The sequence below is a fragment of the Nematostella vectensis genome, chromosome 6 (genome assembly GCF_932526225.1).
Source record: "Nematostella vectensis chromosome 6, jaNemVect1.1, whole genome shotgun sequence".
Classification (NCBI taxonomy): Eukaryota; Metazoa; Cnidaria; class Anthozoa; order Actiniaria; family Edwardsiidae; genus Nematostella; species Nematostella vectensis.
The window spans coordinates 534,266-548,002 of NC_064039.1; the positions used below are offsets into that span (position 1 = coordinate 534,266).

Genomic DNA, 13,737 nt, shown 5'->3' on the forward strand with positions numbered 1-13,737 from the left:
AAGATAAAAGCAGCAAAAAAATGCAGTTCAACTTCCAGTTTCGCCCTTGAGAGTTGAGAGGGAGCTATGGCTCGTGCTGTGGATGCGCGGGGAATACAGGACAACATTAACGCTAGATAGTATCGACCTGAATTTATTGAACTGCTTGTGCGATCATCAATTTGACATATTCAAGCCTCATCCACGACTGAACATTGCACTGCTTTCTCCACACACGTCTTTCTGCTTGACCTCTTGAACAGAGCCTCCTCATCTCTTTTATGTAGATCGTGAGCACACACCTGCATCTCAAGAACCTGAACACCTCCACATTACACCTGAAGAACTTGTGAACTTGGAAGCCGTTACCCTTGATGCCTAAATACCTTACAAACAGCCCATAGATATAAACCATTACGCGCGATCAACCAACCGACAGCGTGAACCATGCTACTCCCCAAATTTACCATGAGGCCCTGGAACTACCCCGGGAAAGATACCCGGCGCTCTACCAACTGAGCTATTGAACTGCTTATGAAAGAGAGGAGCGAGATATCTGTATGCCATAGTTTTATCCGTAGTAACCCAAGCGGAGTGTCCCAAGAGGACCATTATTACACGATAGTTGTCTAGTTACATAGGCACAAGGCCAACAGGCCCTTGTAGGTAAGGCGTTAAAGCTCTTGTCCAGTAAGTTAGAGGTTCAGAGTTCAAGTCACTGTTGCCGCTCCATTTTTATACTCGCCTTTTTCATAATTTCTTTTACTTACCCATTCAAAATGACATTCAAAACTGCAATGTATATTTTATAAATTGGGATTGAGTATTCAAAATAACCTTGCTTTTACTAAAAGTAATGACAGCCGTTTTTTTTTATTAGAAAACAGAACTCGATAAAGCAAATTCGACTAAGGGATAAAAGCAAAAAAAAAAATGAAGAAATATGCAGTTCAACTTCCAGTTTTGCCCGTGAGAGTTGAGAGGGAACTAAGGCTCGTGCTTTGGATGCGCGGGGAATACAGGACAACATTAACGCTAGATAGTATCGATCTGAATTTATTGATTTGCTGTATGATAATCAATTTGACATATTTAAGCCTCACCCACAACTGAACATTGCACTGCTTTCTCCACATGCGTCTTTCTGCTTGACCTCATCTCTTTTCTGTAGATCGTTAGCACACACCTGCATCCCAAGAACTTTGAAGACCTTCACATTACACCAGAGGAACTTGTGAACTTGGAAGCAGTTACCTCTGATACCTAAATACCTCACAAACAGTCCATAGATATCAACCATTACGCGCGATGAACCAACCGACAGCGTGAACCATGCTACTCCCCAACTCTACCGTGAGGCCCTGGACATTACCCCGGAAAGATACCCGGCGCTCTACCAACTGAGCTATTTAACTGCTTATGAAAGAGAGGAACGAGATATCTGTATGCTATAGTTTCATCCGTAGCCACCCAATCGGAGTGTCCCAAGAGGCGCATCATCACACGATAGTTATCTTGTTACGAACGCAAGGCGAACGTGCGAACAGGCCCTTGTGGGTCAGGGGTTAAAGCGCATGTCTTGTAGTCAGGTGTTCAGAGTTCAAGTCAGTGCTACTTTACTTCACAATTTTTAGCCCCCTTTTTATAATTTCTTTTACTTACCCATCCTAGATGATATTCAAACTGCTAGTGTATTTTAAAAATTGGGCTTGAGTATTCAAAATAACCTTGCTTTTACGAAAAGTAATGACAGCCTAATTTTTTTTATTAAAAGACAGACAAAGCAAGTTCGATAAAACAAGTTCGACTAAAGGATAATAGCAGAAAAAAATGCAGTTCAACTTCCAGTCATGCCCGTGAGAGTTGAGAGGGAACTATGGCTCGTTCTTTGGTTGCGCGGAGTATAGAGGACAACATTATCGAGTATCGACCTGAATTTATTGAATTGCTTGTGCGATCATCAATTTGACATATTTAAGCCTCACCCACAACTGAATATTGCACTGCTTTCTCCACACACGTTCATCTGCTTGTCCTCTTGAACAGAAACCTCTCATCATCTTTCTGTAGACCGCGAGGACACACCTGCATCTCAAGAACTTTGAACACCTCCACATTACACCTGAGGAACTTTTGAACTTGGAAGCCGTTATCCTTGATGCCTAAATACCTCATAAACAGCCCATAGATATGAAACATTACACGCGATGAACCAACCGACAGCTTTAACCATGCTACTCCCCAACTCTACCGTGAGGCCCTGGAACTACCCCGGGAAAGATACCCGGCGCTCTACCAACTGAGCTATTGAACTGCTTATGAAAGCGCAGAGCGAGCTATCTGTGCGCTATAGTTTTATCCGTAGCCACCCAAGCGGAGTGTCCCAAGAGGCGCATCATCACACGATAGTTGTCTTGTTACGTAAGCACAAGGCGAACAGGCCCTTGTAGGTAAGGCGTTAAAGCTCTTGTCTCGTAAGTTAGAAGTTTAGAGTTCATGTCACTGTTGCCGCTCAATTTTTATACTCGCCTTTTTCATAATTTCTTTAACTTACCCATTCAAGATGACATTCAAAACTGCAATGTATATTTTATAAATTGGGATTGAGTATTCAAAACAACCTTGCTTTTACTAAAAGTAATGACAGCCGTTTCTTTATTAAAAAACAGAACTCGATAAAGCAAATTCGACTAAGGGATAAAAGCCAAAAAAAAAGAAGAAATATGCAGTTCAACTTCCAGTTTTGCCCGTGAGAGTTGAGAGGGAACAATGGCTCGTGCTTTGGTTGCGCAGGGAATAGAGGACAACATTATCGAATATCGAGCAGATATGATTGAAATGCTTGTGCGACCATCAATTTGACATATTTCAGCCTAACCCACAAATGAACATTGCACTGCTTTCTCCACACACGTCTTTCTGCTTGACCTTTTGAACAGAAACCTCTCATCTCCTTTCTGAAGACGGTAAGTACACACCTGCATCTCAAGAACTTGAACACCTCCACATTACACCTGAGGAACTTGTGAACTTGGAAGCCGTTACCTCGGATACCTAAATACCTTACACACGGCCCATAGATATGAAACATTACGCGCGATGAACCAACCGACAGCTTGAGCCATGCTACTCCCCAACTTTACCGTGAGGCCCTGGAACTACCCCGGGAAAGATACCCGGCGCTCTACCAACTGAGCTATTGAACTGCTTACGAAAGAGAGGAGCGAGATATCTGTGCGCTATAGTTTTATCCGTAGCCACCCAAGCGGAGTGTCCCAAGAGGCGCATCATCACACGATAGTTGTCTTGTTACGTAAGCACAAGGCGAACAGGCCCTTGTAGGTAAGGCGTTAAAGCTCTTGTCTCGTAAGTTAGAAGTTTAGAGTTCATGTCACTGTTGCCGCTCAATTTTTATACTCGCCTTTTTCATAATTTCTTTAACTTACCCATTCAAGATGACATTCAAAACTACAATGTATATTTTATAAATTGGGATTGAGTATTCAAAATAACCTTGCTTTTACTAAAAGTAATGACAGCCGTTTCTTTATTAAAAAACAGAACTCGATAAAGCAAATTCGACTAAGGGATAAAAGCCAAAAAAAAGAAGAAATATGCAGTTCAACTTCCTGTTTTGCCCGTGAGAGTTGAGAGGGAACAATGGCTCGTGCTTTGGTTGCGCAGGGAATAGAGGACAACATTATCGAATATCGAGCAGATATGATTGAAATGCTTGTGCGACCATCAATTTGACATATTTAAGCCTAACCCACAAATGAACATTGCACTGCTTTCTCCACACACGTCTTTCTGCTTGACCTCTCGAACAGAAACCTCTCATCTCCTTTCTGAAGACGGTAAGCACACACCTGCATCTCAAGAACTTGAACACCTCCACATTACACCTGAGGAACTTGTGAACTTGGAAGCCGTTATACCCTTGATGCCTTAAATACCTCACAAACGGCCCATAGATATTAAACATTACGCGCGATGAACCAACCGACAGCGTGAACCATGCTACTTCCCAACTCTACCGTGAGGCCCTGGAACTACCCCGGGAAAGATACCCGGCGCTCTACCAACTGAGCTATTGAACTGCTTACGGAAGAGAGGAGCGAGACATCTGTACGCTATAGTTTTATTCGTAGCCACCCAAGCGGAGTGTCCCAAGAGGCTCATCATCACACGATAGTTGTCTTGTTACAAACACAAGGCGAACATGCGAACAGGCCCTTGTGGGTAAGGCGTTTAAGCGCTTGTCTGGTAAATCAGAAGTTCAGCGTTCAAGTCAGTGCTACGGCTTATATTTTTACACGCCTTTTTTTACTTACCCACCCCAGATGACATCCAAAACATATTGAATTTGCATTTTTGATTGGGATTTAGTATGCCAATTACCATGATTTTACCTAAAAAAATAACATCCGATTTTTAAATTCAAAACTGGGCCTTTCGGAAACAATAAAGCAAATTCGACTAAAAAAAAAAGCAGTTCAACTTTCAGTAATGCTTATCAGAGTTGAGTGTGAAATACGTGCTTTGGTTTCGCGGGGAATACAGGACAACATTATCGCTAGTATCGACCTGAATTTGTTGAATTGCTTGTGCGATCATCAATTTGACATATTTAAGCCTCACCCACAACTGAACATTGCACTGCTTTCTCCACACACGTCTTTCTGCTTGACCTCTCGAACAGAACCTCCTCATCTCCTTTCTGAAGACGGTAAATACACACCTGCATCTCAAGAACTTTGAACACCTCCACATTACACCTGAGGAACCTGTGAACTTGGAAGCCGTTACCTCTGATACCTAAATACCTCACAAACGGCCCATAGATATGAAACATTACACGCGATGAACCAACCGACAGCGTGAACCATGCTACTCCCCAACTCTACCGTGAGGCCCTGGAACTACCCCGGGAAAGATACCCGGCGCTCTACCAACTGAGCTATTGAACTGCTTATGAAAGAGCAGAGCGAGATATCTGTGCGCTATAGTTTTAGTCGTAGCCACCCAAGCGGAGTGTCCCAAGAGGCGCATCATCACACGATAGTTGTCTTGTTACGTAAGCACAAGGCGAACAGGCCCTTGTAGGTAAGGCGTTAAAGCTCTTGTCTCGTAAGTTAGAAGTTCAGAGTTCAAGTCACTGTTGCCGCTCAACTTTTATACTCGCCTTTTTCATAATTTCTTTAACTTACCCATTCAAGATGACATTCAAAACTGCAATGTATATTTTATAAATTGGGATTGAGTATTCAAAATAACCTTGCTTTTACTAAAAGTAATGACAGCCGGTTTTTTTTATTAAAAACAGAGCTCGATAAAGCAAATTCGACTAATGGATAAAAGCCAAAAAAAGAAGAAATATGCAGTTCAACTTCCAGTTTTGCCCGTGAGAGTTGAGAGGGAACAATGGCTCGTGCTTTGGTTGCGCAGGGAATAGAGGACAACATTATCGAATATCAAGCAGATATGATTAAAAGGCTTGTGCGATCATCAATTTGACATATTTAAGCCTCACCCACAACTGAACATTGCCCTTCTTTCTCCACACACGTCTTTCTGCTTGTCCTCTCCAACAGAAACCCCTCATCTCCTTTCTGTAGATCGTTAGCACACACCTGCATCTCAAGAACTTTGAACACCTCCACATTACACCTGAGGAACTTGTGAACTTGGTAGCGACTGCTGCCGCTCAATTTTTACACGCCTTTTTCATAATTTCTTTTACTTACCCATCCCAGATAACATCAAAAACTGCAATGTTTTTTTTTTAAATTGGGATTGAGAATCCCAATTACCATGATTTAACTTAAAGTAATAACAGCCGAATTTTTATACAAATTTAGACCTCCATAAAGCAAATTGGACTAAGGAATAAAAGCCCAAAAATGCAGTTCAACTTCCAAATGCCCGTGAGAGTTGAGAGGGAACTATGGCTCGTGTTTTAGTTGCGCGGGGAATACAGGAAAACTTTATCACTAGTATCGACCTAAAATAATTATTGAATTGCTTGTACGACTCGACATCAACTCGACATCTTTAAGCCTCACCCACAACTGAACATTGCACTGCTTTCTCCACACACGTCCATCTGCTTGTCCTCTTGAACAGAAACCTCTCATCATCTTTCTGTAGACCGTGAGGACACACCTGCATCTCAAGAACTTGAACACCTCCACATTACACCTGAGGAACTTGTGAACTTGGAAGCCGTTATCCTTGATGCCTAAATACCTCTCAAACAGCCCATAGATATGAAACATTACACGCGATGAACCAACCGACAGCTTGAACCATGCTACTCCCCAACTCTACCGTGAGGCCCTGGACCTTACCCGGGAAAGATACCCGCCAACTGAGTTATTGAACTGCTTTCGCCACACACGTCCATCTGCTTGTCCTCTCGAATAGAAACCTCTCATCATCTTTCTGTAGACCGTGAGGACACACCTGCATCTCAAGAACTACAACACCACATTCTACCTGAATGCCTACTCTGGGTCCTATAGTCGCTTGAAGTCGCCAATAGTTACACAAGAAAATCTTGGCTAATTTTCTAAAGTCGCCTTTAGTCGCTTGAAGTCGCCCATAGTTGCACAAGAAAATCTTGGCTAATGTTCTAAAGTCGCTTAAAGTCGCCTATGATTAATTGTCAATGTTTAAGTTACTAAGTAAAGTAACCTTGGTTACCAATGTAAATTGTATTGGTTACAATGAAATCGTAGTGTATGTATTGTACTGTCGCCATAGAAGTTACTAACTAATAGGTCAGGGGGTAAAGCGCTGGTCTCGTCACTGCCGGCCGTCATTCTGTTATTTGTATTTTATTTATTTTTATCTCATCCCATGAACCAGATGACATTTAACCTGCAATTTATGTTTTTATCGGGATTTAGTAGTATGCAATTGACAATTTTTACTAAAGTAGTAGCAGCATTTTTATATTCAAAACCGGGCCATGCTGGTAAAAAGATGTATCTTTTACTGTGGATTATACTAAATGTTAATAAAAATAAAGCAGGGAATATGTGTAGGTTGCGTTAGAAAGTCTAAGACAGATCTTTAGTAGTTTGATGATATTGCAGGCTCTTTCTTTTTACTGGGAGAAACTTACAGATCCTCTAGAAAACCATTATAATCATACGAATTTGAATTGAAGAATTTCCTTCCAGAGTTTTTAGGGCTTTAGTGATGAAAGATAATGATAATAAAAACAAAAATAAACACACAGGGAAGCAAACAAAATTGTTTTATTCCTCTGATTGTGTAGCCATATTTCCCTTTTATAGTCCAGGTCAGTTTTATTACAAACTGTCCATTTACGAAATTTCAACTACTTGTTGTTTCGCATAATATTATCTTGAGATCGTAAGAAAATCGCATATTTGTAAAGCAATCATAAATATTAAATACTACATATAATCTCAAAATTTAAATACTGGATTCTAGAAGCCCCTAGGTTTTACTATTCAATCTCATAAATAGCACTAGAAATACAAACAAGATTTTAACCCGTACTTCTAGCCTGTGGTACTACCGACTCAGCGTCCATTGTAATGGAATTTTCCCCATGAATTACGTTAAGTAATTGTTTTTCACAGTGCGCTATTCCACAAGTCAAAATGGAAGATTAAGTGTGTTTTGTCAAAGTAGTCACGTTCAATCAATAATTTAGTAAGGGAACTCTGAGCGTGCATTGTGAAACATTCTTGAAGAGAAAAATTGACTTAAACCCCTCTATTCTATCTGTCCTAGGTGATTTATTTACAAAATTCCAAAAGGCATATTCAAAAAACTTATACTTTGCATAACACAATATGTGTGCGGCAATGATGCTTCAGGGCTCTGTGCAATAAGTTTGTTGACGTTAAACAAATCAAAGCAAGTCCCATATGAATTGAAATCGTCTGTAAACACTGACTCCTTCACATAACCTCCGGACTATTAAATAAAAGAAAACAATAAGACAATGAGGACTTTTGTACAGAACCTAAAACGAACGTAAAACGAAGGATTCACAATACAGGTATCAACTTCATGGAAAGGGTAATTATAACCCTCCTTATAAACAGAAATATCTGTAAAAAAAAGATTAAATTTACTTGTGCAATAAAGATTTACAAGTAAAGTATCTATTCCGACTCATTTTTGGCTATTCTCTTAGTCTCTATTGCTATTAATTTCTCTGATCTTTGACATTGCCGAAAATGCATATATTCGTGATCTGCGATTCCTCTTTTCTCGTTCTACATGCTGTTCGTGCGGCGCACACATGTCAGGAATTGGGAGGATACGCGCCCTCGTGAAAACAGCAGCTCTCCCCTGGCCATCCACAACACAGGTGCGCCAAATTCACACCCACTTAATGTATATTTTATGATGTTCTTGTTTCAATTTTCTCCCCTGTATGCTTTTATCAGGAAAAGCTGTTAAATACCAGGTGCATCTAAACTGGAGTAGAGTGTCACGATATCTTTATCGATATCTCGACCCTTTTTGTATCCATCAAAGCCCTGTTAAAACCTCCTTTTTTCGCATGCATAAAACTCTCCCGTAAATGGAATAATTTGTCTGTTTTAAATCTCGTCGAAGGAAATCCCGCCCGGTTGCTAGCACATTAGGGGGTCCTCTAGGTTTCTATCACGTGTTTGAGATGCGAATTCCAAACTTATGTTTTGTTAAAAGGAATTGTGGTTTACTACCATCGATCTTTTCGATCGAGCGCGATCGAGGTAAGCTTATAGCGATGGTGACACAAGACTTGCCACAAGCTATTCCTTTTCCACATACCATCACAGCATTCTATGCTGAGATATTCATTGATTATAATCTGCCCATCCAATCAGCCCTCAGCAGTTCTATTAGTTGAAACCCTTCGAACGACAATTAGCTCCAGCAGCCACCAGAGAGGTGACGCGAACTTGTGGGTTAGCCCTGAGCAGGCGCTTGTCTTAACCAATCAGCAATAAGATTACTGCTAAGTTACATCCCATAATCGCTGAAGTTCTCAGGCTCTACAAGTTGCGCAGGAGGGGAGCCTTTCTTACCTAACGAGCCCATTTTCTCAGGGCTCCCATTAGCCAATATTCTTTTTGGCGAATCTTTACCTTTGCGATAAACGTTAAATCTCTGCTTGGGGGAATCTGGTACACGAAAATCCCTGTTCCGTAATATGGGTGACCCTTTATTGTCCGGTTTTATTGTTTCGTTTTCTATAGGCATGAAAGTCGAATTCGTAATTGGACTATCGGTGGTTTTGCCGCCAGGTTCGGGAGGGCTCTTGTTTTGTTCAGTATCGCCCTTGGCGTTTTTAACATTCTCTGCAACATGTGCACCTTTCTGATTGTCCCTCTCTTCAGTAGTATTGGGTTTAATTTCCTCAGCATCGGGCTCAACGTCGGGCTTATGTTTTCTATCGTTTGCAACTGAAGCAACCGGCGTCTCCACTGTAATAGTTGGGACTTCAAGTTTTTTACTGGTCCCACCATCTCTCGGCTGGGACTCTCCATTCTCTTTCTCCTTATCCTCTTCAGGTTCCGGCCAAACGCCATATTTTAATAAATATCTCCGTCTTCTTCTATCCGTAAAAGTCTTCACGAAGAATATTATTACAATCACAACAATTATTTCCCCCATCGTACCAAATAATAGCATATATTGGAGAGGCGTAAATGCTGGTAACTGTTTATAACATTTTCCATCTTGACATTCAAGATCAACACAAGAACACTTTTCGAATGTTTTCGCAGAAGGAGTATTACCTGCGCAGCTCAGCGATAAGCAGAACATGGAAGATCCACAATCTTTAGAGGTCCGACACACGAGAACTGTCGTGTTAAGTAGAGAAATATTACTAGTGTGGTCCCGGCTCCTATTCGCCTTTGTACCATTCCTACTTATAATCACAACGGCTGTGTTAGTTGTATTGTCTCTGTCGTTTGTTCTTGTGCTATTTGTGATCGTTGAATTTTTTGGATTTAACTCATCGCACGCCAGGTTCTCAACGCAAAATCCTCTACAACACACCAAGGAAACGTTCGATGAACTTGTATTTTCGGCACTCAAACATTCCAGAATACCAGCACACGGTACAAGATTTGTACTCGAGGACGAAGACAAAGCGAATGTTACCATCGTCGCTAACAAAGTTCCCCAGTATAACGTCGGCACACCGTGATCGGTCATGCCACCAGCAAGTGTGCTCTCGAGAAGAGAAATAACGAGAGTTTACGAGCCACGATTTACAAACCATCTGGATGATACATCGCTGACGATGAGATCTTGCACACGCTCAATAATTTACTGCTCCTCTGGCGGCATACATATTTAAGGCAACTATCTTGGTACATATCTTCAATTTGGGTCAAACTAACGGTGATGAGCTATCAGAATGTCAGCCCTGAGAACGTGTATCCACGAGGCAAGCCGCAAAAGTTAATCCGATCGAAAGAAGCTGGATGCCGTTGGTTGTGTGAGTCGAGTCAGCCGATGGTTATCAAATAAAACGATGAACCAGCTGTACGCATCGAGTCAACACTCGGAAAAACATCTTAGCAAATGCGCTCCTCGACTATCGAGACTTCTCGGTCGACCCGTCCAGTTCAAGTCGCGCATGTCTCAAGTGCTAGATAAGGCTGGGATTCCTGGGATCCAGTCCAAGTCGTTTCTGCCGAGATTTCTATAAAAGCGTGTTATAATTACGGAGAGAGCGGAAGAGTATCTGAGCCGTGTCTACTCGATAATTCCTGCCTTAAGAGAATGTTGTGTTGGGAATAGTCGTTTTGATGTTCTCCCTTCTCAAATCAAAGTCTTATGAGCCAATAGCTGGGATGTGTGGCACACTTAGTAATGCACAACTCCTAAAGTTTATCTGCATTAGAAATTCAGCAAATCCCAGGCGACCCTGACACTAATTCTATGGTTAATTTTCAAACAAGCGAGGCGCGCATATGAAAAGTAAGGACTATAAAGTAACAGCTTAGCACTTGAGATCAATTCGTTTTTCTTCGGGGAAGAACTGTGGTTGTCAAAATGTAAAAAATTAATTCCTCGATAATGAATGGTATGGTTTTTGTCGAATTCCACGCGCGGTCTAGTTTTCAGATGTGTTTCAATTATCAAAGAATGCTCGGGCTTGTGTTTTTTCCTAATCACTGGCTCTAAAGTAAATCTTGTTTTAACTTTGATTTGTAAACACCGAAAAGACTAGAGAAGGTTACCGGTAAAAAAGTTCGTAAGATCACTCTACTGTTCACCCATAGCAATTTGCTTCCCCCTGATCCGAATCAAATTTGTCACGAATGATATTTCGCGGCAATTTCCCTTAAAACAAGTGAAACCTATTACTTTTCGATAAAACCGTGTAATCAAAACACAGTGACGCAATGCACTCTGATGAATGCGGTATTTAGAAGTCACAGAATGCAATATTACGGCATTTACAAGAGAATCAGAAGCAGCTCTCCTGATCTAATGTTCAACAAAGATCAGATTCTACGACTTGGATAGCCCTTCAAAGGTCATTCACTGTGACAAAGCGCGGGTCACGTGACTAACGCGCTTGCTTGCGGAGTATGACTCTCTGTTATGTTCCTTAATTTAAACAAGATATTGAATTCTGAGACGAGAAGTCACCGAGTTATTTTAAGATCGCGTGTTCTGATGCCCCGAGAAAATCTCTTTGTCCTTCATTTGCGCGTTTACAAAACACAGCGTTAATCAAAGCAAAGAAGCGCGCGATATATTTCAAAACGCATTTACATCATGTAGAAATGAGAATCGTTTTTTATAAAGTATATATAAAAAGTGTGATGAACCAGGAGCAGAATTACTATTGCTAGCGATGCGACAGACAGACACTGGAGACGCTGTAAGCCTAAATATTAAAGAAAAGAAAAAAAGAAGTGGTATTATCGCATTTCTCCATTACCAGCTTGTTTCAAAACCGCATTTCATTTCATTTTCAAAGAGGGATCCCACTGAGATTTGATCAGTGATGTTGAATAATAATGTAACCACCATGTCTGACCCATTCAATAGTTTCAACCCAGCCAGGATTAAAGTTGTTTAGGTGTAAAGTTATATATTTTGGTGAGAACGAAGCATTTGGTAATTTTTGATTTTCAAATGAATGTATTCTACTCTCTCTTTTACGTAGAGCAGACGGTGGAAATGTTGCCGTTATCAATGAATCGCTAAAATGCGATTGGAATGTTTGAAGAGATTTGATATCTAAGATTAGAATTAGTTTAAAATCAAAGGAAAACCGATGGAAGAAGAGTAGAGATGCACACCCTATTCATTTAAATATTCATCAAAATCGCGATTCTCAATACTGAGTTATATGCTTGCCATTGGTATCATTGGGAGAATCCAATAGAAAACAAGTTTAATTTTCGAAATCTTCATACAAATTCTCATTACAAGAATTACTTTGTTAATGATGGATTTAGTGAGGAGATGTTTTAATATCGATCACATTTGGGGGAAAGGGTAAACACTCATATTTACACGTATTGGAGTGGCTGTTCGTACATTACGCCTTGCATCAATTCCCAGCCTAGCTCATCTTCCATGGATCAAAGCCCAAACAAATGCAGAGATATTCAAATTTCATTCAATCAAATCTCGCCAAGAAAATACCACGCTTTAATATTTAACAAGAGACGCATATTGTCTTAACGTGGGAAATAACAACAGATTGTCTCTATAAATAAAGCGACCTTCTAGTTTAATTAGCTTTTTTTCTTTTTATAGTGATAATGAATGTATTTTAATAATAGCGGGTGCCACAAAGAACTGTGGCCTGCGACAAAAAAGCTAAAAAATAACTGACAACTTTGGAAGCATTCCTATATTGCCTCCATAAACAATTAATAGTCATGTTGAAGGTTTCATAACTAAAGCGAAAATATGTTTAAAGCCTATACTTAAGAATACTTAAAATTGAATCAGCAGGTGTTTCTCCTAACATCATAATTCATTTACATCGCACTTTAAGAAATGGCATTTTCTATAGTCTTCATCTGTACACTTTTATACGCCACCACGACTTTCAACGTCGCGGTACTAGCATTTTAGCATTTCTGGCCATCTAATAGACTCTTAAAGCTAATTAGCTAACGGTATCGTCCAAATTCAGATCGCTTAAAAAGAGATATATCTACGGGCGCTAAGGGCATAAAAGTTTTGGCGGTTACGTCATAGTCGTAATCTTTTGAAATATCTCCGGGAATTGTAAACAGGGCATTATCAATTCTTATTAAGATGTCGTTCCTGGACGTCACCTCTCCAAGATGACACGCGCTTAAAGTGCAAGTTTATCATAAGGTTTAGACTTACCAGCCTTGGTCATTTAGAACTAGCTCCATGTTACTAAATAGCCTTCTTATCTTAGTAGCATTTGTTGGCATAAGCTTTAATCATTGATAATTTCCATTTCAAGTAAGATTTTGGTTTTGGTTACGTTTGGTTACGTTTGGCTTAAGCATAGGAAAACAGAGGTGAAACTTGTCATCAAATAAGCTGTAGTTTATTTATAAGCATACACATAAGTCCAAAAGACACTGGTTTGGTGCATTTTAAATTTTCGTGCCCACAGAGTAATATTTTGTTTTATTGATTCTTGGTCTACCCCATGTGCGTCTTTTTTCCGGACGACGGGCATTAACTAGAATGTCAACGTGCCCCTTCTTTGTTGCCCACTAAAAAAGACGTTTAAGCCCCATCAACAAACATTGTGCA

General features: G+C 40.4%; 1 long non-coding RNA gene across 1 annotated transcript; it reads right to left on the reverse strand.

Moving 5' to 3' along the window:
- Positions 1-1,902: 1,902 nt before the first annotated feature.
- On the reverse strand, positions 1,903-3,119 carry LOC125567958. The gene is made up of 2 exons (XR_007311934.1): positions 2,715-3,119; positions 1,903-2,226 (listed from the first exon to the last, which is right to left on the reverse strand). It is a non-coding gene; the product is annotated as an uncharacterized LOC125567958 (long non-coding RNA).
- Positions 3,120-13,737: the final 10,618 nt, after the last annotated feature.